Source organism: Ahaetulla prasina, chromosome 7, assembly GCF_028640845.1.
Source record: "Ahaetulla prasina isolate Xishuangbanna chromosome 7, ASM2864084v1, whole genome shotgun sequence".
Taxonomy (NCBI): domain Eukaryota; kingdom Metazoa; phylum Chordata; class Lepidosauria; order Squamata; family Colubridae; genus Ahaetulla; species Ahaetulla prasina.
In genome coordinates this window covers 1,775,848-1,801,534 of record NC_080545.1, presented here as the reverse complement: position 1 = coordinate 1,801,534, position 25,687 = coordinate 1,775,848, and the positions used below count along the sequence as shown (strand labels likewise).

Genomic DNA, 25,687 nt, shown 5'->3' with positions numbered 1-25,687 from the left:
GAGGGAAGGGAAAAGAAAAGGAAGGAAGGAAGGAAGGGATTATAATGAGGGGGGGGGAGGATCTCAGGGAAATCCTGCCTTAGCACTAGGCCACCACAGGTGCTCTTGACACAAGTGATTTTGGGCTGGCCATGCCAGTGGTAAAATCCAATTTTTTTTACTACCGGTTCTGTGGGCGTGGCTTGGTGAGCATGGTGTGACTTGGTGGGCGTGGCAGGGGAAGGATGCTGCAAAATCTCCATTCCCACCCCACTATGGGGCTAGACAGAGGTGGTATTTGCCGGTTCTCCAAGCTACTCAAAATTTCTGCTACCGGTTATTTATTTATTTATTTATTATTTATTTGATTTATTTATTTCTCCAGAACCTGCTGGATTTCACCCGTGGGCCACGCCCACCATGCTCACGCCCCCCCCCTCCCAGCCAAACACAACTGTGATGTGGCCCTCAATGAAATCGAATTTGACAGACCCCCTTGGTGTTCAGAACTGCCGTTCAGTCCCTCTCCCATCAAGACCAACCGAGGTTGTGGCTGGATGGGATCAAAGGCCTCAACTTTGAACAAGCCTCTTTGCAATCAGATGAGTGCAGAAGCATTTCTCTGATCCAACTCCAGTGATTAAAAATATAAACTCCTCCATCACTTTTTTTTTTTTTAACTCGGACAAGCACAGCCTGGAACAAAAACGATTGTAACTATTAATAAAAAGTTGTCCTGCAGGAGGAGGAATAATTTATAGCTCTTGCTTTTTTCCAAAGGACAAACTGACTCTTGTCATTTTTGACTTTCGGCAAATTTAAGCATCTTTTACTTTGGGGAGAGAAAAAAGGGCTAGGGATAAAACCCACAAAAGGGGCTTGTTTAAAAGCAGGAAAGATGCGTTTTTCTATGGCTAATCTGTACCAGCACCTGATAAAATGGCAAAATGCTATTTCATGCCATAACCAACTGGGTGATATTAGGTGATATGCAAACAGCCGTTCCCTTCCTCAAAGGGCTTTACTATAACTGCAGGTAGACATCAACTTACAACCATTCGTTTAGTGGCCACAGTTACAACTGCACTGGAAACAAAATAACTGAGAAGCCCATCCTTGCAAATTCCAACATCCACCCAACATGCCATGGGTGGCAGCATCCCCATGGTCACGTGATCAAAATTTGGGTTGCTTGGCAACTGGCATGTATATTTCAAGGGTCTCCAACCTTGACAACTTTAAGACCTGTGGACTACAACTCCCAGAATTCCTCAGCCAGCACAGGTCTTAAAGTTGCCAAGTTTGGAGACCCCTGATATATATGACAATTGCAACATTCTGGGGTCATGTGACCCCCTGTTGCGACCTTCCCAGCTGGTTTGCGATGAAGTCAATGGAGGAGGCCAATTTTGCTTAACGGCTGCAGTGACTCACTTAACAACCGTGGGAAAAGGGGTCATGAAATCGGGCGCGACGCCTTTCACCAACACCTTGCTTAGCAATCAATGGAAATCTGGTCCCAAATGGTAGCCATAAGGTGAGGACTACCTGTACTTAAGTCTAGCTTACTGACAGTCTAGCATTTCCTGGTGGTCTCTTTTCCAAACGCAAGCTAGGTCTGTCCCTGTTTTCTGACACCAGCCAATGTCGGAAAGCACAAGGACATTTCAGGCAGGCAGACCACAGCCACCAAATGCAATAATGAACATCTTCCACAGGTGGAAAACAAACCTAGATTAATGCTAGATTGCAACTACTCCTGGTGGGCAACCCGAGTAACCATGAGCCACAGCCAGGAAACTGCGATGGGAAGTTCAGGGACCATTTAATCCAGGAGACCCATCGCAGGACAAACGGCTGGAACAGAAATGAGCCAGCCAGAGTTTTGGCGTTGATGACATGAGATTTAAAGTTCTGGATCCACACTATTTCAAACAAGGATTGCAAAAATACAGGCAGTCCTCGATTTATGGCCACAACCGAGCCCAACATTTATGTTGCTAAGCGAGACATTTGTTAAGTGAGTTCTGCCCCACGTTACGACTTTTCTTGCCCCGGCTGTTAAGTGAATCCCTACAGTTGATAAGTTAGGAACCCGGTTGTTAAGTGAATCTGCCTGGTCAGAGGGTCGCAAAAGGGGAACACATGAACCCCCCTCCCCGGACACTGCAACCGTCATAAATGTGAGTCATTTGCCAAGTGTTTGAATTTAGATCATGTGACGACAGAGATACTGCAATGGTCATAAGCGTGAAAAACGGTCATAAGTCACTTTTTTCAGTGCTGTAGCAACTTTGAATGGTCACTAAGCAAACTGTTGTAAGTTGAGGACTGACTACCTGTAGTTGGAAACCCTTCAAAAGCACAATCATCATTTGGTGCCGATCTCCTGCAAAGAGGAACCAATCAGATATAATGAGAATATGACCATCAACAGATCCAAAGACAAAGGAGGAAAATCCAGACACAGGATTTTACTACAGGATGGGAAGCGACCGGATTAAGGGGACGGAGTTACTACTCTGCGTTGGGCTCCTGCCGTCCATATGCTCAACACATGTAGCCAGTAATCCCTTCATATTTGAAGTCCATCTACACACACCCACAACTCATCACATCCAAAGTCCAAATTAAGTTCAAATGTCTTTGATTAAAGGAGGGGGGGGCGCAGGGAATACACTCCAGTTTAAGATTTAGGTCCGGAAGACAGTTTCGTTTAAGATTGAGGTTTGGGATACGACACAGAACCACCAACCCTATTTTCAAGGAATACTTTAAAAACAAAATACACACACAAAACCCCATTTCCAAGACAGTCACTTAAGGACCCAAACCCCAGGAAAACGTGTCAGGTTCAGAAGTAAGAGAAGACCCGGAGGGGAAGTGAAGAGCCAGCTCACAGGTGGGTTTTGACAAATGCTAGCTTCTGAAGGGCAAAAGGGGGGGGGAGAACTGTGCTGCCTCTCCCCCCACCCCCAAGACCCCTCAAAGGCCCCGCTACTCCTCACCTCTGGCTGGCTCTCCGCGAGGGTTCCGGGCTCTTCCCAAGGCGCACAAGCCGAGAGGCGCAGCTCCCGTCTCAAAAGTTTCTTAAAAGGGGGGGAGGCAAAAGGGGGCACCAGGTAGAACATCCGAGCGCCCCGAAAGGCTCTTGAAACTGCTGGGGAAGCCGGAGCCACCCCAGGCGGGGAAGCCAAGAGCACTTCGCCCCCGGAGGGCTGGCGAGATCAAGTGAGGCAGCCCGGCCGCTTTCCAAACGCGCCCCGAAGCCAACCACGTTTGGCGAGCCAGCAGCAGCAGCCGCCTCGGCCGGGACCCCCAAAGGTCCGTCGCCTTTGTCTCCACCGGCCACAGATGCCGGGGGGCGGGGGGGGGGTCCCCAGAGAGGCGCCCCAACCTCCTGCCCGCCGCGCCCAGACCCAGCCACGCCGCGCACAAAGCCGGGGGGTGGAGGTGGGGGGAAGCGGCTGCCCTGGCCCCGACGCCTGGCGCCCCCAGAGCCGGTAGGCATGCTTGGTGGGGAGGGAGAGGGAGACGGGGGGGGGGGTCCGGAAAGGCAGCGACCACCCCCAAGTCCAGGTCTTGGCCGTCGGCACCAGCCTGGAGTCCCTCCCGCGCCCGCCCCGCGCCTCCGCCCGCTTCCAGCCTTTGTGCGCCAAGTGAGGGCGAAAGACCCCGCTTCCCTCCCCGCAGCCCCCTCCTCAAAGAAGCGCCCAGCCCTACCGGCAAGCAGAAGGAAGGGCCAAAGTCGGGCCCCCTCCCGAAGCCAGCCGCCGCTCCGGCTGGGGTCTCCCTGGCGAGTGGGTGGGTGGGTTCTCTCCTCCCGGGCGCCGCCAGCCAGCCAAGCCTCCCTCCGCCTGGCCGGGCGAGACGCGCCTTGTAAGGGCTGCGGGGCGGATCAGCCCCGCCCGCCTGCTGAGTCACGGGACAGGGACCTCCCCCTTCCTCCCCCGCCCCCTCCCCACCTACCCCCCACCCCCCACCCCCCGCGGCCAGCCCCCCACTCAGGGTCCACAGCTTTGGTGCCTTGAAAGCCGGGCTGAAGCCTTTGTTTCCGCGGGCGCTGGGGAGGAAGAGGGGCTCCCGGGGGGGGGGCTCGTGAATTGGGGGCGGGGGTCGCGTGGGAAGGCCACGCGGAGGCTCCGAGCGAGGGTCCCCCGTTGAGTTCAAGGCGCGGAAACAAAAGGCCGGCTTCAATCGGTGGGTGAGGGCGGGCTTGGCGGGCGCCCCTTCCCCCAAATCCCTGCAGCGGCCATTCGGACCCTCCCCAGCCTCTCCGACTCCCGAGGAAGCCGGCTTCCCCCACCCACCCCCGTGTTTCTTGGGCAACCAGCCGCCCCTGGATTCTTAATTTCCCCTCAAATTATGGGGACCGGAGAAGAGCCAATTTTATCTCTCTCTCTCTTTATCCCCCTCTCGGATGTCATTCAACGCAGCTGGAGTCGTGTTTTGCAAGCATCTGGAAAGGGGTTTTGTGTTTTTTTGTCTTCTTCTTAATGCAACATGGCTGCATATATGTGGGCATAGGGTATTATTTATTTATTTGTCTTGTCTTGTTTCTGTTTGCATTAGAGGTGCAGAGCCCTTTTGAGAGCCGGATGCAATGTCATTTCGTTTTCATGGTATGTCGCCGAGTCTACCTTCACAGTGGCCATAAAGCTAATTCTCCTTCTGTTCTGCTTGGTGGGTCAATGGGGCTGCCTCCAACAAGCCGTGGTTTAGTCCTGGTTTAGCAGGATGGGCGAGCCTAGGGTCACTGAAGTTGGCTTTGCAAATCCCCCCCCCCACAAAAAAAACCCAGCAACAACAATGTGAGTCAGGTTGGATGGAAGATCTTTTGTTGAGGAGGCCTTTGGGAAGTTATTCAATTATTCCATCGTTAAGAAACAGGGTTTGGATAGGGCTCTGTATGATCTCATTACAGGATTATTTTATTTCCAAACAAGGGACATGGAACAAAGTCATCTTGATGATCTAATCTGGGTTTTTTTCATCAGACAGTGGGGTTATGAGAAGAAAAATGGGGACTAGTTTTGAAATACAGGCAGGCCTCAACTTACGACCATAACTGAGCCCAACGTTTATGTTGCTAAGTGAGAAATGTGTTACGTGAGTTATTTTATGACTTCTCTCTCCACGCTTGTTAAGTGCATCCTGCAGTTCTTGAATTAGTCACACGGTTGTTAAGTGAATCTGCCTCTCCCCATTGAGTTTGCTGGTCACCAAAGAGGATCACGTGACTCTGCAACCGTCATAAATGTGAGTCAGTGGTCATCCAAATATAAATCACGTGGCCACGGGGATACTACAAAGGCCGTAAGTGTGAAAAACAGTCGTAAGTCACTTTTTTCAGTGCTGTTGTAACTCTGAATGGTCATTAAATGAACAATAGTAAGTCAAGGACTATCTGTGATCGGTTGGCTAGCAGTGTGTAACTTGTAAGTTTCATTTTTGGTTCAGTTTATGCCTATTGACTAAAAGAATAGTAACACCTCTGTGTTTCTCAACTTTGGCCACTTTAAGATGGGTGGACAGCTGGCTGGGGGATTCTGGGAGTTGAAGTCCACCCATCTTAAAAAGTGACCAAGGTTGAAAAACACAGGTTAAATAGCTACCTCCTTAGCAAAGCCTGTTGGTTGCCCATCTAAACACAAACCTATCCCTATTTCCCTACTTAGCTTTCAAAGGTGCTTTTATGAAAAGGCAACTGGTCTTCCTTTGGTTTTCCTCGAAGACGTTTCGCTTCTCATCTGGCAAGGAGCTTCTTCAGTTCTTCACTACAGAACTGAAGAAGCTTCTTGGGTGAGAAGCGAAACGTCTTCGAGGAAAAACAAAGGAAGCCCAGTTGCCTTCTCATAAAAGCACCTTTGGGATAACCATGATTGAGAATCTCCATAGATACTTCATCTTTAAAGGTGGGGTTTTTCCTCCCCTATTTTGCTCCTATTTGGAGATATAAGAACCTTGATTGCTTTCATCGCTCTCTCTAGTAGAGAATCCTTCTTTATAACTGGTGTTTGGTCTTGGGCGACAAGAGAATTATTGATTTCTCTAATGAGTAACATTTCCTTTGAGATGGTGAGATTGAGGCTGGAAGGGGAGGGGGAGGTTTCTTTTACACGAGCAGATCTATGTGAGCAAAGAAAAACAAATTGGCCGGCTTTTTAATTAAGATTAGTCGGCTGATATATGGAGGAAGGAAGGGCGTTTCCTGTAATGGTACCCTGCGGTTCAATTTGAAGGGTGGCATTGGAAGGGAGGAAGAGCCAGCTTGGTCTACCACAGTGATAGCTAACCTTTTTGTCATCTCGTGCCAAAAGCAGGGGGAGTGCTGGGGGGGTTGCGCGCATGTGCGCCCACACCCATAATTCTATGCGCTCCACCCCCTGCGCATGCCTGCACGACCCCCCCCCATGGCTCCCCCTGCATTTGGCACGTGATGGTACAGTGGACCCTGTAGGCCCGTTTTTCACTATCTCCAGGCTCCAGAGCCTTTCTAGGAGCCTGGGGAGGGCAAAAACAGCCTTCCCCACCCCCCCTCGGATGCCCTCCGGAGGCCGGAAACAGCGTGTTTCCTGACTTCCGGTGGGCCCAGAAGGCCTGAAAATCAGCTGGCCAGAGCTGAGCTTGCGTGCCCACCAATATGGTTCCACATGCCACCTGTGGCCATCAAGGGTCTAGCGATTGAGGTAGTGGTGGGATTCAGCCAGTTCGCACCACTTCAGGAGAACCGGTTGTTAACTTTCTGAGCAGTTTGGTGAACTGGTTGTTGGAAGAAGTCATTAGGGCAGAGAACCTGTTGTTAAATTATTTGAATCCCACCACTGGGTTAAGGTACCAGGCTAGAAAGCTAGAAATGGTGAGTTCTAGTCTCTCCTTAGCCATGAAAGCCAGCTGGGTGGCTTTGGGCCAATCACTAGGAGACGGTGAATTCTAGTCCCACGTTAGGCATAAACACCAGCTGGGTGGCTTGGGCCAACCACCAGGAGACAATGAATTCTAGTTCCCCCATGAAACCAGGAGACATTGAGTTCTAGTCCTGCCTTAGGCCTGACAGTCGTCTGGATGACTTGAGCCAGTTTCTCTCCCTCTTTCTCTCTCTCTCTCTCACCCCAACCCACCTCACAGGTTGTGGGGGAAATAGGAGGAGGAAGATGTGTTGGGTATGTTCGTTGCCTTGAGTTATTTCTAAAAATAACAAAAGTGAGATAGGAGTAAGCAGGACCAAAGAGTCATTATGGGTATGGTACCGCATGGGTGTGCATATCTTCGAGTCAGTTTTGGACTTCCTTTGAAAGTCCCTGCAGTTTTCTTGGCCAGGTTTTTCAGACGTGCTTTGCCATTGCCTCCTTCTTAGGGCTGTGAGAGCTTGACTGGCTTAAGGTCACCTGGCTGGCTTCATTTCTAAACCTGGACTAGAATTCACAGCCTCCTGGCTTCCAGCTTGGTGTCTTAACCAACCACACCCAGTCACCCTTTCATATCATATCAAATTATTGGATGGGTGCTGTGATATCACAATGCACATATGCAATTATAGTGACAGCTGGCATTGGATGTCTATGGAGTGAGCTCTGTTAAGCCAATTTCTTCTGTTTCAGAGACAGCGGTGGTGCAGTGGTTAGAGCACAGTACTGCAGGCTCCTTCTGCTGACTGCCGGCTGACTGCAATTTGGCAGTTCAGATCTCACCAGGCTCAAGCTTGACTCAGCCTTCCATCCTTCCGAGGTGGGTAAAATGAGGACCCAGATTGTTGGGGGCGAGATGCTGACTCTGTAAACCGCTTAGAGAGGGCTGTAAAAAGCACTATGAAGCGGTATATAAGTCTAAGGGCTATTGCTATTACTGGTTTCTGCTTTTATTGTCTTGTTTTAGACCTTATTCTGGTCGCAATCATGTGATGGATTCCTTTCTTGAGTGCTTGTAAATAAAGCAAAAGTAAAAAAGAGAACTGGGAGATCCTGTTAGATAAATTATTCGTACAACTGTAGCAGATGTTGAATTTTCTTTTGGAGAAGAATTTACCCATAAAATGCTATTGTGCAATTAGAAACTTGTTTTTTACTTGCTGATTGCACAATAGCATTTTATGGGTAAACTCTATTTTTTCCCCAAATTTATATCTTCCCCTGTGACTTTAGGCTATTCACCGTCCGTAGTATTCAGACAAAATCCACAAATTAAGTCCTTAAACTTCTGAAACAATTCAAAAGCCTCTAATTAGAACAGTGAAAAATTAGGAGGGAAATATATATATAAAAAATTTACACTAGGTTTGTAAAAAAATTTTTTACATTCGTTATGATGATATTTAAAAAGGGAGAAGAAACAATAAATGTTTAGATCGCGATTTTAAACGCTAGAAAATATAGTAAGCAAGGAGAAAATATAAAACCAATAGAATCCAAGTGACAAATCTTGAATAGCCCGCAGACGCAGATGTAAAATATCACATGGCCAATATATTCTACTCCATTAATAGAAGAATATCATCAGGCACTTCATAACCTAATTTCTAATCAAGAGATATTTCTATTAAACTGCAAAACATTTGATTAGCACAACTGAAATCAATGAAGGGGAGAAGGACAGCTATAAATAGATATACAAATGTCTTAACAGACCAACAACCAGGGTTAAGGCCCAGACGGTTGCCAGACCCTCTATGATGGGGCAAACCCAACGAAAATCACTGTCTCTGGGTTGGTTGGTTGGTTGACTTTTTTACTTACTCATTAGACTTGGGTGCCACCATCTTGCCCGGAGGTGACTCTGGGCAGCTTACAAACATTGAAAGCCAATAAAATGGAATGGAATTCAAACTTATCCCCCAGATTTAATTCATAAATGTTTGGGATGAAGTTCATGGAAGGCACCATTTTGATCTTCCTTATTTTGAAAGGCCATTCCTTCGTTTTCTTTTTCATGTTTTCACAGTGTAAAGGAATTTCTGCAAGCAAATGACCAAACTCAGATGGCACCCAGGACTCCACATTTATCTTTTGAATGTAAAATCTGTCAGCTAAGATGCAATATAAATAATCTGTCCATCCATCCATCCGTCCATCCATCCATCATGTATGTATGTATGTATGTATATATATATCTATATGTACCTAACTACCTAACTTACTAACTAACTAACTAATCTATCATCTATTTCTATCATATTTGTCTATCTAATTATCCATCCATCTATCTGACTTCTATCCAACTAATGTCTGTCTGTCCGTCCATCCGTCCGTCCGTCCATCCATCCATCCATCCATCCATCTACCTACCTATCTATCTAATCTACCTACCTACCTACCTATCTTGTCTGTCTGTCTGTCTGTCTGTATATCTATCTATCTATCTATCTATCTATCTATCTATCTATCTATCTATCTATCTATCTATCTATCTTTGTTCACGTTCTTAGCTGATAGAGGACAAAGGCCTCCCTGGAGCTTTAGAGGTCTGTTTTGACAGTCCTTCCCACCAAATGTTCTCTCCTTCCTTGGTGGAGAGAGCTGGCAATCTCCATGAAAGCCTCCACTGAAAAGCATCTGCTGCCGTAGCCTCATGTAAAACCTGATCTAATCTTTCATGCCTCGTGCAATTATCCACTACTGCTCCTGAGTAAGGTTCCTGTAAGTGTAAGAAAGAGAAACACTCAGGAGGAGTCTGGCAAAAATCTGTCCAAGCCCAGGCGGCCACACACGCGCTGCTCCCTGATATGATTCATCACTGCAACTATTATTACCTAACTTTCTTTTCTTTTTTTTGTTGTCGCTGTAGCACAAATCTGCCACAAGTTCAGGACATCACGAATAATTCTTAGTGCCAAGGAACAGGCGTTCCCAAAATAGATCAATAGGTGGATTTAAGCCAAGGGAAGTCCATTAAGAATGTTTCCCTCACTCGCGACTCAAAGTGAGGCCATCAAAGTCAATCAATCAAGCATTAAAGGGTTGCCGGATGCAGTGAAAATGGCCACGTGTGTCGTTTGCGTAGGAGATATATTTGCAGGTGGCTGAATCACCTCTCAACGACTTGCCTCCAGACGTTGTGGAAGCTTCAACACTGAAATTTTTAAAGAAGAGACTGGACAACGGTTTGTCTGAAATGGTGTAAGGTTTTCTGCCTGAGCAGAGGGTTGGACTAGAAGACCTCCGAGATCCCTTCCAACTCTGTTATTCTGTTATTCTCCTTAGCATCATCCTAGCTGAAGACGTATCTGTTTATTCGCGCAGGACTGGCATAGGAATTTTAAATAGTTTTTAATATTTGATACAAATTTTATGGGGTTTTTATAGTTTTAAATGTTTTAATCTGGCCTTATATCTAATAAGTTTTTTAACTATTGTTTTATCTGTATATTATTGCTGTTTTATCTTGGCTGTGAACCGCCCTGAGTCCTTTGGGAGAAGGGCGGTATAAAAATTCAATAAATAATAATAATAATAATAATAAAATGCTTCAAGCTTTGGAACTTATGGATAATGTTGGTGTTAGGAAGTGGTTCTATATTCGACTTATAACAATTCCTTTACTGACTGTTCAACATCACTGAAAAAGTTACTTATTATTCACACTTAAAGCCATTACCTCATCCCCATGGTCACGTGGTCAAAATTCAGCCGCTTGGCAGCTGACTCATATTTATGACGGTCGCAGTGTCCCTGGGGTCAAGTGATCTCTCTTTGTGACCTTCTGACATGCCAAATCAATGGGGAAGCCAGATTCACTTAACAAACGTGTTTCTAATATAACAACCACAGTGATTCACTTAACAAATGCGGCAAAAAAAAAAAAGCCATAAAACTCACTCACTGAACAAATGTCTTGCTTAGCAACAGAAATTTTGGGCTCAACTGTAGTCATAAGTCAAGGACTACTTTATTAGCTTAAGAGGAACAACCGTTGGATTCACCTATCACTCGATTGTTAAAAAGAAGGGAAAAAACCTGCCATTTTATAGGGCTAGATCTCACTCTATAGATCAAAACACAATTAAAAAATTTACCTATTTAACTAAAAATTCCTTTCTTGAGTTGATGCCCTGCTTTTCCCTTTCAAAGATGTTGAGACTCTAGAAAGAGTGCAGAGAAGAGCAACGAAGATGATTAGGGGACTGGAGGCTAAAACATATGAAGAACGGTTGCAGGAACTGGGTATGTCTAGTTTAACAAAAAGAAGGACTAGGGGAGACATGATAGCAGTCTTCCAATATCTCAGGGGTTGCCACAAAGAAGAGGGAGTCAAGCTATTCTCCAAAGCACCTGAGGGCAGGACAAGAAGCAATGGATGGAAACTAATGAAGGAGAGAAGCAACTTAGAACTAAGGAGAAATTTCCTGACAGTGAGAACAATTAATAAGTGGAACGACTTGCCTGCAGAAGTTGTGAATGCTCCAACACTGGAAGTTTTTAAGAAAATGTTGGATAACCATCTGACTGAGATGGTGTAGGGTTTTCTGCCTGGGCAGGGGGTTGGACTAGAAGGCCTCCAAGGTCCCTTCCAACTCTGTTGTTATATATATTATATAAAGGAGGCCCTCGAAAACCGATAGAGAACAACAGAGAAAAATAAACCGGGAGCACAATGAAAAGATAATTTAATCAAAAGATTAACCAATGCGTTTCATCAGTAAAATTATTCAGACAACTAAATTGAAGCTACTGATGATTCAATCATCTGTTCCAAACGCTACCCCTGTTTTATGAGCCATGGCTTAATATTCTCTAGATGCACTTACACTAGAAACAACACTCCGCAGGGAGATTTCATATTTCCCAGTAATTGCTGGCAAGGAAAACAGCCACAAGGAATGCTTTATGGGAATGTAAGTACCTGGTCTACTGATGTTCTTGAGATATCGCAATGGCAAATGGCAATGGCAAATGTTTGGCAAAGGTCAATATGATCACCATCACTTATTAAAACATTGAAATGAGGTTCGGTTTGGTGAAAACCTTTAGCTGCTGTTCTCTGGAGAGTTGGCAGAGCATTTGAGCTTTCCCACAAAGTGGTTTGGCTTGAAAGACAAAGGTTTTTTGATGGGCTTCAAACAAAGTTTGGAATCCAGTTCAAGGAGAGACAGTTCCACAATCTTCCACAATAGCTCACGCCATAAAATTTTCCAGTTCTATCTTTAGTTCTACCTCCTAAAGAACTAATGGAATAGAATATCCTGCTTGATCAGGTGGTTGGACTAGAAGATCTCCAGGGTCCCCTTTAAGCCCGATTATTCTATGTTTTAGTCCAGCGGCCCCCAACCTTATTCACCATTGTGAAAATATTGTCTTTTGTTCAAAGGTCAGGCTGGCATAGCTTCACTCAGAGAAACTCCAACAAATAAATAAATATTGAGCAAGGAGAGGAAATTCAAACTATAAAGATTTGGGGAAAGGTCACTGATTTGTTTCTCAGTCATTAAACAAGTTTGTTGAAGTATCAACTGTATAAACCTATATAAAGCTAGATTTATGTTTTGGGGGAGAAAAATCACTTGAGTTTCTTCCCATTTCCGGACTTCCAAAGTAAACTTGGACCATGGCCTGAAATAAGAGCGATAATGTATTCTTTAAAATATTTACGCCATAAGTTCATCATAGATCAATGATTATACAAATTCCCGCAAACAGGGGAAGGCAGCCTCTTAAACTAAGCAATTCCCAGATCCAGTTAGAGCAGGGGTCTCCAACCTTGGTCCCTTTAAGACTTGTGGACTTCAACTCCCAGAGTTCCTCAGCCAGCTTTGCTTTGCTGGCTGAGAGACTCTGGGAGTTGAAGTCCACAAGTCTTAAAGGGACCAAGGTTGGAGAGCCCTGAGTTAGAGGAAATATTAATGTTTGTTTTTTCCTTAATCAGAACATCACTGCATATGCATCTATGGTTGCTGTTTTTGTGCAGGTTCTTACAGATTCAGTGCAAGAAAAGAGCACATGAGATTTGCACACTCTCCAACTGATTTAATGTTTCTTTTATTTTATGTACACACACTCTCCAACTGATTTAATGTTTCTTTTATTTTATGTACAATAAACTTATTAATAAAGTTGATCGATTCATTTGGCCTCCTGTAAAATAAGCCAGGTGAAGGCAATTCCACAGGTCAATGAATACTCTTGGACAACCTTCCCATCTCTCAAGTTGTGGTTGCTGCTGTGACAAGCGAAGGGGCCTCTGTCCTAGTGTCCAAAAACGAGGATAATTCTCTCTGACCAAGACAGGAAAGACTAAACAAAATATCTGAATGCTTTTGGCGAACGCTTCCCACTGTGAGAAACGTGGTTAAGGAATCACATGGCTTGGCTCCCTTGAAGTAAGAGAGAGAAGAGCTGGAAGACCTAGAACTGGCCTCAAATGCAGAACTTGCAAATCACTGCCAAACAACAACCAGTTGCTGAGTATCAATATGCATATATACACAATTCTTTCTCAGACACCATTTACACCAATGACCAACGGAAAGATAAAACACACTGCAGTGTTCAATGATAGGAAGTAGGATAACAACCAAGGATATTCTCCAGAGAATGTTAAAAAAAAAAGTCAAGATCAAGATGATCACAATTTTGCAAACGAAACTCTGTCTGGGTTTTTTTATGTGCCACACGGATAAAAAGGGCAAAGCTCCCATCGTACCATGGTGGCTGCCATCTTCACATTTTGGATACCCCCTTAACAAAATTAAGGTTTGAGAATTCGTAAACGTCCCTCAGATTGTGAGGATCTGCTGAATTGAAGCAAGAGAGCAAGAGGAAGGTGACCAAGTATCCCAAAGATGCTTTTTTTCATCTGGACAACTGGACTTCCTGGTTTTTCTTTGAAGATGTTTCGCTTGGAAGTTCATCCAAGAAGCTTTTTCAGCTCTGACTGGATGGTGTGGAATGGAAGGATTTATACACCTTGCCGACAGCTGGTCATTTGCATCCTTTTTAGAGGGTCGTTGAGGCCCTTGGTGGCTTATCTGTGTCTGTTTCTTGAAAAATAAGGAAGTCCGGTTGACTTGAAAAACATCTTTGGGACAACCAGGAGCCGAATGAGTGAGAATTCTTCTCTGGTAATATTGTATTACTAACTAGAGCATACAAAACATTTGTAAAACCAATTCTCGAATACAGCTCATCTGTCTGGAACCCTCACTGTATATCAGACATAAATACAATCGAGAAAGTCCAGAGATATTTCAAGAGAAGAGTCCTCCACTCCTCTGCTCGCAATAAAATACCTTATGCCACCAGACTCCAAACGTTGGGATTAGACAACTTAGAACTATGCCGACTTCAGTCTGACCTAAGCATAGTACATAAAATTATCTACCACAATGTCCTACCTGTCAATGTCTGCTTCAGCTTCAAACACAACAATACACGAGCAAATAATAGATACAAACTCAAGGTAAACCGCTCCAAACTCGACTGCAGAAAATACGACTTCAGTAATAGAGTGGACAACGCCTGGAATGCACTCCCTGACTCTGTGGTTTCTTCCCCAAATCCCCAAAACTTTAAGCTTAGACTGTCTACTGTTGACCTCACCCCATTCCTAAGAGGTCTGTAAGGGGTGTGCATAAGCGCACCTGCGTGCCTAACGTCTCTGTCCTAATATTCCTTTTTTACTTGCTCTTTTCATGTATCCAAATCATTTTTATACTTTTACCTGTTATCTTATATATGATTGACAAATAAATAAATAAAATAAAAAATGACCAACTGTGTAAGAAAAAATCCTTCCAGCATGAGGGAGGTAGGGGGGAAAGAGAGATAAATATTGCTGGAAACTGAAATAAAAAACATTTGGGGAGGAAAAAAAAAACCTTGCAATAAAATTCGAAGTGGTCTCCCACAGGCATGTGCCAAATAATTAAAAGGGGTCTGATTGCACAGAATACTTTACAATTACTGGAAAGGGAGCTAAATGCCTCTTATAAACTCAAAACTATTTAAATCGTTTTAAGAGGAACCATCCAGTCCCTCCCTTTTTCCAATACCTCCTACTGGAAAGGACCTCACAGGGAAGATTGTAGATTTTGCTTTCCCAGATCCAGAGAGCAATCAAGATTTTCAAAACATCCTGCCACATCTGGCCAGAGCGGTTCATTATGTGTAAAAAAAAGAAAACCTCCCACACGGATTCAGATTTTTCAGAGCTGGTTGCTGCAAAGGATTAAAAATTGGTTGTGCCTGCCCGTTTCAGGCTCGCTGGATCCCACAAGTATTCGGCATATTTAAAGAGCGATCTGGCATTTTTCACCCAAAAGATTGGCAAAAATGCTTAAAGACAAATCAACTAAACGTTGGAAATGTCATCAGATACCGGGATCATATTATCATATGTGGTGGACGTGTGTAGAAGCACAAAAATATTGGACAAGAATTCCTATGTGGCTGGAGAAGATGACGCAGCAGCATATTGATCTAAAACCTGAGATATTTCTACTGGGGATTTTACCAGGGAATTACAGTAAAGAAATTGTATACTTGATTATTCAGGTAATAACTGCAGCTAGAATTGTATTTGCACAGAATTGGGAAGGTGAAGAGGTCCCTGCAGATGAAAATGTGATTAAGAAGATATTAGAATGTACAGAAATGAATAGATTAACACTTCCTATTAAAGGAAAGGAAGAATCTGATTACTATATCAATGGGTAGAGGATAAATCTGAAAACAATGTATTATAAAGTTAAATAAGCTAAGAAGAGAAATGTCACAATAATAGATATGTTAAGTATTAAGTATTCCTATTAAAATAAGAATAGATATAAATAATGAATACGGTGGTAAGCTGAAACTGTTATGACACAAAAAATGTGTTCCTAGACCGACACACCGTTTAATGAATGGTGGAATGTTTGTATTAAAAGAAAATAAAACTTTTTAAAGAAAACAAAATTAAAGAGTGATCCCTCCTGAGGTCAAATGTCCAAAGCAGAGAGGTACCTTCATGACACCACGTGGATCATAATGTTTGCACTGAGTGTCGCAATGTTGCTTTTATCATTTGGATGGCAGCTTTGGATCCTGGAGACCCGTCCGTCAATTTCCCTCTTCCCTTACATCTTTTGTGTTTATTGGAGGCTATGGGGAGGGGGACGGGGGGCGGGGGGTTAAAATAGCCAAACTGGATTTATGTCTATTTTGAAGACCTGGTTTCAGCAAAATTTCACCGACCGCAGAAAACAAGTCATTGGGATTCAAATGAAAAAGAAAAGCAAGAAGGTGAAAGAGAAGTGGATTGAATCCTTGCGACAGGGAGATGCGCTTTCAATAGAACCAATGATAGAAAAATAATCGCATTGTTCTGAAAACCTGTTATATGCTGCTCAGCCTGTCACTATCATCCATTATAAGTACTCGTCAAGTTACTGGGATTTCCGACGCCAAGTGATGCAGTTATAAAGTGTGACATAAAACTTTAGTAAGGCCACACCTGGAATACTATATCCAGTTTTGGCCACCACGTTACAAAAAAGATGTTGAGACTTTGGAAAAAATGCTGAGAAGAGCAACTAAGTTGATTAAAGGCCTGGAGGCTAAAACATATGAAGAACAGTTGCAGGAACTGGGTATATCTACTTTAATGAAAAGAAGGACTATGGTGACTTGATCTTAAAATATTGGGGGGGGGCTGCCATAAAGAAGAGGGGAGTCAACCTATTTTCCAAAGCATCTGAAGGCAAAACAAGAAACACGGGATGGAAACTAATCAAGGAGAGAAGCAACCTGGAATTAAGGAGAAACTTCCTGACTGTGAGGACAATCAACCAGTGGAACAGAAGTTGGACAGAAGAACTGGACAGCCACTTGCCTGAAATGGCCTAGGGGAGGGGTCTCCAACCTTGGCAACTTTGAGCCTGGCGGACTTCAACAGCAAAGCTGGCTGGGGAATTCTGGGAGCTGAAGTCCACCAGGCTCAAAGTTGCCAAGGTTGGAGACCCCTGGTCTATCTAGGGTCTCCTGCTTGGGCAGGGGTTGGACTAGAAGTCCTCCAAGGTTCCTTCCGACTCTATTCTGAGTTGAATTGAACACTATGTAACCACATCATGGTACAGGCAGGCAACCCCTGTCAACACTGAGACAAATTCCTTGTGTGTCTAATCACCTGTGGCCAAATAAAGTGTTCCCTTCCGTTCTGTTCTAACCAGCGACTCTGTGCATCATTGTACAGGAAGAGGCAGGACTCCCTGGCAGGCAGGCAGGCAGGCAGGCAGATGAGAGCTGAGTAGGAGAGCTACTGGCGAGTGATGGGTGCTTCTGGACATGAATTCTTCCTCAAACATTTTCCTTGGCACCCATCACCTTTTAATTTCTTTAATGAAAAATAAATGAATTGAAATGTATTTCCAGAACTGCTTCGGGTGCTCTCTTTCCCCTGGATGTGTTAAGACAAGAGGGCCGCAGGGCAGGGCGGCGTTTTCCTTGGGAGTGTTTCTACTTGCCCAGAAAACACAACATGAAATACACCCTGGGGATTTGCAGGAAGTTTGGGTGGGTAAATCAGTATTGAGTGAGCCCGGCAATCGCTTGTGAGATTGTACCCATAACATGGTCTCAAACATCCAGATGTGCTCAGCAACCACCCAAGAAAATGGACAATTTTGATTCCGATTGGTAACAGCTTGAATGGGGTGCTAAGGAAGACTCCAGCCTTTGTGTCTTTCAGCTTTGATGCATCTTCTTCCATCAGATACACACAATCAGTGTGTCCTTCTTCACAAGAAAAGCGGGGAACAACACAACACCCGTTAGAGGTTGGCTCACAAATGCTGTCCACTGTTGTGCAAACTGCTAAGAACTGTAGCTTAGCAACATCTGGAAAACAAACCTTTCCAGTTTCTACCGAGTATTATGGGGATTATTTTATGAAAAATATTTAAATCCCTCTTTTTATTTATCTAAACGCCCAAGTACACATTTCTTACAAGTGCTTATTCCAAAGACATCAAAGGAAGGAAGGGGAGAGGAGGGGATGGGAGGATGTGGGGGAGGGAGGGAGGGGAATGGAAAGGATGGAAGGTGAGAAGGAAGGAGGGAGGAGGGAGGAAGGAAGAAAGGAAAGAAGGAAGGAAGAGAGGAGGGAGGGAGGGAGGGAGGGGTGGAAGGAAGGAAGGAAGGAAGAGATGGGGTGGGAAGGAAAGGTGGAGGAGGAAGGAAGGAAGAAATGAAGGAAAAGAAGAGAGGGAGGGAAGTGGAGGGAGGTAGGAAGGGGTGGAAGGAAAGGGAAAGGAGGAAGTAGGAAGGAAGCAAGGAAATAAAGAAGAGAGGGAGGGAAGTGGAAGAAGGAAGGAAGGAAGGAAGGAAGGAAGGAAGGAAGGAAGGAAGGAAGGAAGGAAGGAAGGAAGGAAGGAAGGAAAGAAGGAAGGAAGGAAGGAAGGAAAGTACAATTAGTTATTTACAGGAAGTAGTTTTTTAAAAACTACCCCAGCAAATCTTGTAAGTAGTAAGCTATTGTAGATGCCTAAAAGATAACACTGAAGAATCCTAGGGAGAATATTCTAGAGAAAGACCAACAACAGCAGGTTTGGTGCCAGAGAAAAATATCTTCTTTTTGAGGGAGAAAGCTGGGCATTGAGGCAAGATTTGAAAATGAGCAGACTTATGTAAAAAATCAGGTACTCTTCATTATCTTAGAGAAAATACTCGTTTTCCCATTTGATTTGATTATGGTTTGAAGGTTACACCAGAATGTTGTGAAAAGCAAACTTGAGGATCTTAAATTAAATTCCAAATGCAGCAGAACCTTACGGTGCCCTTGACTTTGACCTGCTACGGAATTTTTTGATAAAAGAAACCAAGCGCCATTCTCGTTCACTGAGCGCCTCCATAAATCATTTCCCTTCTCTTAAAATAACAGAGTGGACCTTTGACTGGGAGCAAGTAAATTGCAGCCTCATCTTTACCCTGCCTGAATTCATTTCTGGAAAACTACCGTAGACGTTCAGCTACTTTGGGTTTGTAGAATGAGGAAACCCGGATAGACAAAATGTCAGAGCTCTGTTTCACTTCTGGATAAACAACAACTCAGCAGAACAACAACCGATCAGAATTGTCGTATTTGAGGAAGAATGAACTCTGCCCAGAATTATTTGTGCCAGGAAGATTCTACCTAATGGTCTAAACTTTTTTTTAAAACGAAGTTTGTTTTTACAGAAAAACAGAGAGTTTTTTTTACAGAGAAAAACAACCTGGACCGAGAAAGTTGCATCCATAGCCATGGGGGTTTGTTTTAAAGAAATGGAAAACTCCTAGTTAATAGATAGAATTCCCTAACGCAGTGTTGACAGCCAATCCACGCTTTAAAGTGTGTGGACTTCAATTCCCAGAATTCTTCTGGCTGGGGAATCTGTGGGAATTGAAGTCCACCTGTCTTAAAGTTGCCAAGTTTGAAAAAACACCCATGTAGATCATCAAAGTGTCCCTTAGCTTTCAAGTGAAGAGGCCCCAGGTTGATGGTAACCTTAAATACACACCTGCTGTCTGTCTGTCTCTTTCTCCTTTGTCTCTGTTTCTGTCTCCCTCTTGCTCTCTCTTTCTGTGTTATGTCTGTTTCTCTTTCTCTCTGTCTCTCTGTCTCTCTGTCTCTCTCTCTCTCTGTGTGTGTGTGTCTCTCTCTTTGTGTGTCTTTACAGAGACACACAGACAGTCTGTCTGTCTTTGTCTCTCTCTCTCTCTGTGTGTGTGTCTGTCTGTCTCTCTATGTGTCTGTCTCTTTCTCTTTATGTATCTCTGTATCTCTCTCTGTTTTCGTATCTCTGTATCTCTCTTTCTCTTTGTGTGTGTCTCTCACTGTGTCTGTCTGTCTCTCTTTCTCTCTCTCTCTCTCACACACACAGACACACACACACACACACACACACACACACTCTGGATGTTTGTAATTTGATTATTTGGGGATTTGCCAAAGGACCCTGATGCCGCTGATTTCTTGAATGAAAGTTATTCGTTCCCCTGAAGCTTCACATACAGAAGACAATATCCTGGGTGATTTTAAAGGGAACTTAAGTGGGCCGATATATAGCTTTCTCCCTTCGCATCCGGACCTGCTCTTAATGCAGTGAAATTCCCCGGCTGATCTAAGCCAACCGCCTTGGCAATGGTTCACCCGCCGTACAAAAGGACCCTATCAGCATCTTTCCAGGGCTGCGAACAGAGATCCGGTTTTGTGCATGATATAATTGCCGAGCCCAATAAATATTTAATGGGTCATACCTGCAAACAGATCATCGTCGGAGGGTGGCAAACCTGAAAGCTTGAATAATTCCAGTTGTTTTCTGTCTTGCTTTTCCTCTCATGTAGTTACCAATGGTAACAAGGAAAAGAGAGAGAGAGAGGAAAAGAGAGAGAGAGAGAGAGAGAATAAAAGCAACATATTAATAACATTGTTCATCAATTAAGAATCAATGTTGTTCTTGCCTTCAGGGATTAATATGCTTTGGAAATAACCTTTTAACATCTTTTCTCCTTTTAAGCTTATAGAAGATATTTCTATAGTTGCGGCTGTCTGTCGGGGGCGAGTTATTGGCCCCGATGGAGAGGGTATGCAACTTGGGCGTGCTCCTGGATGGGCGGTTGTCTTTTGAAGATCATTTGACGACCGTCTCCAGGAGAGCTTTTTACCAGGTTCGCCTGATCCGTCAGGGCGTCCCTTCCTGGACCGGGATGCCCTATGCACGGTCACTCATGCTCTCGTTACTTCTCGCCTGGACTACTGCAATGCTCTCTACATGGGGCTCCCCTTGAAGAGCACTCGGAGACTCCAGTTAGTTCAGAATGCAGCTGCGCGGGTTATTGAGGGAGCATCACGGAGCTCCCACGTAACACCTATCCTGCGCAGACTGCACTGGCTGCCTGTTGTCTTCCGGGTGCGCTTCAAGGTGTTAGTTACTATCTTTAAAGCGCTTCATGGCTTAGGACCGGGATACCTACGGGACCGTCTTCTGCCGGCTTCAATCTCTCAACGACCGGTGCGTTCTCACAGAGAGGGTCTCCTCAGGGTGCCATCTGCCAAACAATGTCGGCTGGCGGTCCCCAGGGGGAGGGCCTTCTCTGTGGGAGCTCCTTCTCTGTGGAACGAGCTTCCCCCTGGACTCCGACAACTGTCTGACCTTAGGACCTTTCGCCGCGAACTTAAAACCTATTTGTTTCATCTTGCTGGACTGGCTTAACTTTTAAAAACTTTTAAATGGTTTTATTGGGGTTTTTTAAATTTTAGTGATTTTATAGGGTGTAATTGTATTTTTAGCTTTGCCAATTGAATAAGTTTTTTAGGGGTAGTTTTTACTTATTGTATGGGTTTGCTTTGTATTTTAACTGGCTGTTCACCGCCCTGAGTCCTTCGGGAGAAGGGTGGTCTATAAATTAAAATATTATTATTATTATTATATAAAAATATTGAACTTTTTAAAATTTTAGAACTACGGGACGTATACTTTTTTTTCCTCTTATATATCTGAGCTGAATTTCTTCAGCCTTAATCTATTGAGGGCAAGAATGCTCTGAGTTCAACACGAAGAAAATCACTTTTACAATTTTATAATTCCAAGTTAGAAGATAAATAATACAGGCAGCCTTCAGCTCACACCTACAAATGGAATCAGGATTTCTGTTGCTCAGTGAGACACACCTGATTTTATGACCTTTTTGCTTTTTTGCTGTTCAAGCGAACCACTGCCGTTCTTAAGTGAATCATGAGGTCGTTAAGCGAATCCGGCTACCCCGATTGACTTTGCTTATGGGGTCAACTTTGCGGTAGGAAAATCTCAAATGTCAATCATTGACCTCAGGATGCTGCATCCACTGTAAACACACGTGAACTGCCAAACATCCAAATTTTGATCATGTGACAACCCCCCCAGCTGTGACGGTCTTAAGTGTGAGGACTAATTGTAAGTCATTTTTTCCCCATGTTATTGCAACTACAAAGGGTTGCTATAAACGAACGGTCATAAGTCAAAAACTACCTGTAATGTTCTTTGAACGTAACAGGAGGAAACGGACAAAACAGTTTATTTTGTTTCATCAGTTCTCTCCCTGAGCACAGTGAGAATATATCTACTGGAAAAAACTCTGCATTGGAGACAGGAAGGGCATCCGGCCAGTAAACACGCGGCTCCATTCAGTTGCCCAGACTCCACAAGGGAATATGGGTTCATTAAAAGAAGATGAATAAAAATAGAGAACATCATTTAATTATTCCTTATTCTTAAAAGAGTTGTGATGGGTCTTGCAAAAGTTTTGTTCCGTTTTGCCACCTGCCCAGTACCAGAATATGTGCTTATACGCCAGGCTGTTGTTTTGCAGAAGGGTATAAAAATCACATGGGCCGATAAAAGGAATAAATTCTATATGAAGTACCACAGGCAAGAGCCCTTGGAATCAATAAGACGTTTTGGGTATGATTAGGCATGGATTTGCTGTCCAAAATGATCTACTTCATCATGTCATTTATATTATGAGTAAGATTATAATAATGGATACTGTGACCTGAAAGTTTGATCTGCCCCCTCTACAATCTTGGTCAGTTCACCCCTCTCCTTAGGAGTCACTTTATTGATGACAAATTTAATGTGAACACCGACTGGGTCTTGAACCACAAATAAAATAACAATAATAAAATAAAGCAAAATCCCGTGAACTCTGACTTGAGTTCATTCAGTCTTTCAGACTTACATTTATTATTATTTACCTTCTGATCTCTCTTTTCCAGAACCTACTAGAAACAATAATACGATCCCCAAATATAAAATCAATCCTTCCGGTTTGCTGCCCCCCCCCCCACAATATATAAGCAGAGTTTCAGTTTTTTAAGTTTTCCACCTGATTGATAAGCATCTACTACTGATACGATAAAGATAACAATATACTGTATTCAGAGTTATTTGGAAGGTTTATTTATTTTAGTTTTAATGTTCTGTGAAAAATCATCCCTTCTGTCAGGAGCTAAGGATCAGGACCACATATTAAGTTGCCATTCAAAAGAATTATTGATCGAGCCTATGCACAAGAATCTAGTCAAGTAAAATTCAATATTAAACTGATGCCAGATAAGGGTCAACAGAATTCCAGAGCGATTGGATTGTTTGTGGCAACGTAAGGATTCTGAACTGATGGCATTTTTAACTCCGCCCACCCCAGGCCCCCTGCTCTTCTCCTACACATTGTATATTAGTCGTAACACATTCTGGTCTACAGTTGTTCCTGGTTAACTAGGGACAAATATATCATGAAATATTGAGATGTGCAAGCCCACCTTAAGTCTGAATCCAATTCTGATGCCTAAAATTTAGTGCCTGGAGCCATTTTTCAGCTACCCTATTAGCCTCTAGATATCTGCATAAGCATTCTTAGCATCCCAAGCCAGCTGGTAGTTGCAGGCAACTGCACAAAATTTTTCCAAAAAGGGTGAAAAAAAAATATTGTAAAGCTCGAAGGGTAACCAAACAGCCCTTGGTTCTCATATTTCCCTAACAGTTTAAATTCCCTTATGACGGTTCTGTAGGAAGCGAAATTAATACCAGAGATTGACCAAAAAAACCCCCCACCAACGGAGCTAGCACTGCTGTTTTTAGTTCAAGTCACCAGAAAGGGAAAAGAAAGAAAAAACTCCATCTTCCACCATAAGGCAACGTATTTGTACATTTAGCATTTTTCAAGTCTTTTTCCCATGTCATTCATTTCCTGCCTTCACGGGAAATGTGACGTCAGTGGAAATCTTGGTACGGCTGAAGAAAAGAAGAATCGAACTGAAGTCAGATAGAAGTTTAAAAAGATTGCTGTATTCCCACATTTTTTATTTATTTTATTTTATTTTTTTAATTTTTATTTACATATATATCCCGCCCTTCTCCGAAGACTCAGGGCGGCTTACATTGTGTAAGGCAATTATTAAACTGGAGAATGTTCTAGATCAGGGGTCTCCAACCTTGGCAACTTGAAGACTTGTGGACTTCATCTCCCAGAATTCCCCAGCCAGCACAGCTGGCTGGGGAATTCTGGGAGTTGAAGTCCTCAAGTCTTCAAGTTGTCAGAGTTTCTAGGCAAATAAAGAGTGAGTGAGCAAAAGAGTCCATGTATAATATATAATGCATAATATATAATGTATAATGAAGACTACTTCAGCTTCAATTGCAACAATACACGAGGACACAATAGATTTAAGCTTAATGTTAACCGCTTGCAGAAAATATGACTTCAGTAACAGAGTTGTTAATGTTTGGAATACACTACCTGACTCTGTGGTCTCTTCCCAAAATCTCCAAAACTTCAACCAAAAACTGTCTCCCATTGACCTCACCCCTTTCCTAAGAGGTCTGTAAGGGGCATGCATAAGAGCACAAGCGTGCCTACCGTTCCGGTCCTATTGTTTCCTTTCGTTATATCCAATTAATATAGTTATTACATACTCATACTTACATATATGCTTATATATTGTATAGTTATTTCATGCTTATAGATAACTGTGTAACAAAATAAATAAATAAATAAATATAAATAAATAAATAATTCTATATCTACACTTGCTTGCAAAATGATTTGCTGAACAAAACAACTTTTAAAATCCAGTTCGTTCAGCGTTATCAGGGCATGACGTCCGGCCAAACAAACCTACACTTCTTGTAGTGCAGTTTTTTCACAGAGGCATTTCGCCCGACAAAGCTTTGCTTGGAGTGGAAAAGAAATAGCTGAATCAGTAGGAACCAGGGATTGAAGCGTTGCAATCAGTTCCGGAAATGCAAAGAGCTCATCCACGCTTGATGAGTTAAAAAAAAAAAAAGCGCAAATGTACAAAACAGCTGGCTAAATGGAAGAGGTGGAATGTGATCTTCCCAACGTCTGCTTTGATCTGCATCAAAGCAGAGCTTCAGGCTGGATTGCAGCCAGTCAATGGGCCCACACTGGACCAGGATGGTTCCCTGAGAAGGAAGGCAGCCGGGTCACTTCATGGTAGCCATGCTCTGTGCATTAGATCAGCAGTTCTCAACCTGTGGGTCGGGACCCCGTTGGGGGTCGAATGACGATTTGCCAGGGGTCGCCTAAGACCATCGGAAATATGGGAAGTATACTTGCGAGTTGAAGAATCACGCTCCAATGGTTGACTCCACAAGCCAGCTGCAGGCTCTTCAAATCGCTAGCCGAATTCAGCTTCAGGTGCGATGAATTAAAAAAGAGAGAAATCTTTGCTCTGATGTCTCCCTCTCAAGCCAGCTGCAATCACTCCCAATCGCTAGCCTAATCTGGCTTCAGGCGCCATAAACTTAATAGGGGAGGAGTCTCCGCTTTAATGCCTCGGTCCTCAAGGCAATCGCAAGCAGTTCAGATTTCTAGCCAATACAGCTTCAGGCACGATAAATTCAAAATGAAAATAATTTTACGGTTGGGGTCGCCACATCGTGGGGAATTGTATTAAAGGGGTCGCCACATCGTGGGGAATTGTATTAAAGGGTCGCAGCACTATAAAGGTTGAGAACCACTGCATTAGATGAAGTGAGACACCAGTGCACAGAAGTGTAGGTCTTTTAATAATAATAATAATAATAATTTAATTTTTATACCGCCCTTCTCCCAAAGGACTCAGGGCGGTTCACAGCCAAGTAAAAACAACAGTAAATAAATGCAATACAAATAAAATCAATAATTAAAAAACTTATTCAATTTGGCCCCGATTTAAAAATACATTTAAATATTAAATTTTAATCATCACCTTCTTCTTTTAATGA

The 25,687-nt window shown here is 43.6% G+C and overlaps 1 protein-coding gene and 1 long non-coding RNA gene across 8 annotated transcripts in view; one reads left to right on the top strand and one right to left on the bottom strand.

The window, feature by feature from the left end:
• Positions 1-3,838, bottom strand: part of FAM107B (family with sequence similarity 107 member B) — a 54,634-nt gene extending 50,796 nt beyond the window's left edge. The window contains exon 1 of the mRNA XM_058190757.1: positions 3,703-3,838. The gene's annotated coding sequence lies outside the window, so the exon portion shown is untranslated. The remainder of the gene's footprint in view (positions 1-3,702) is intronic.
• On the top strand, positions 2,622-10,444 carry LOC131202128 (uncharacterized). Of its 7 annotated transcripts, none has more exons than XR_009156073.1 (5): positions 3,344-3,482; positions 4,552-4,601; positions 5,128-7,707; positions 8,917-9,057; positions 9,760-10,444. It is a non-coding gene; the product is annotated as an uncharacterized LOC131202128 (long non-coding RNA). The 7 variants fall into 7 exon arrangements; XR_009156072.1 differs by lacking the exon at positions 3,344-3,482 and adding an exon at positions 3,952-4,179; XR_009156068.1 differs by lacking the exon at positions 3,344-3,482 and adding an exon at positions 2,622-2,881 and having other exon boundaries at positions 4,552-7,707.
• The last annotated feature ends 15,243 nt before the right edge of the window (positions 10,445-25,687 follow it).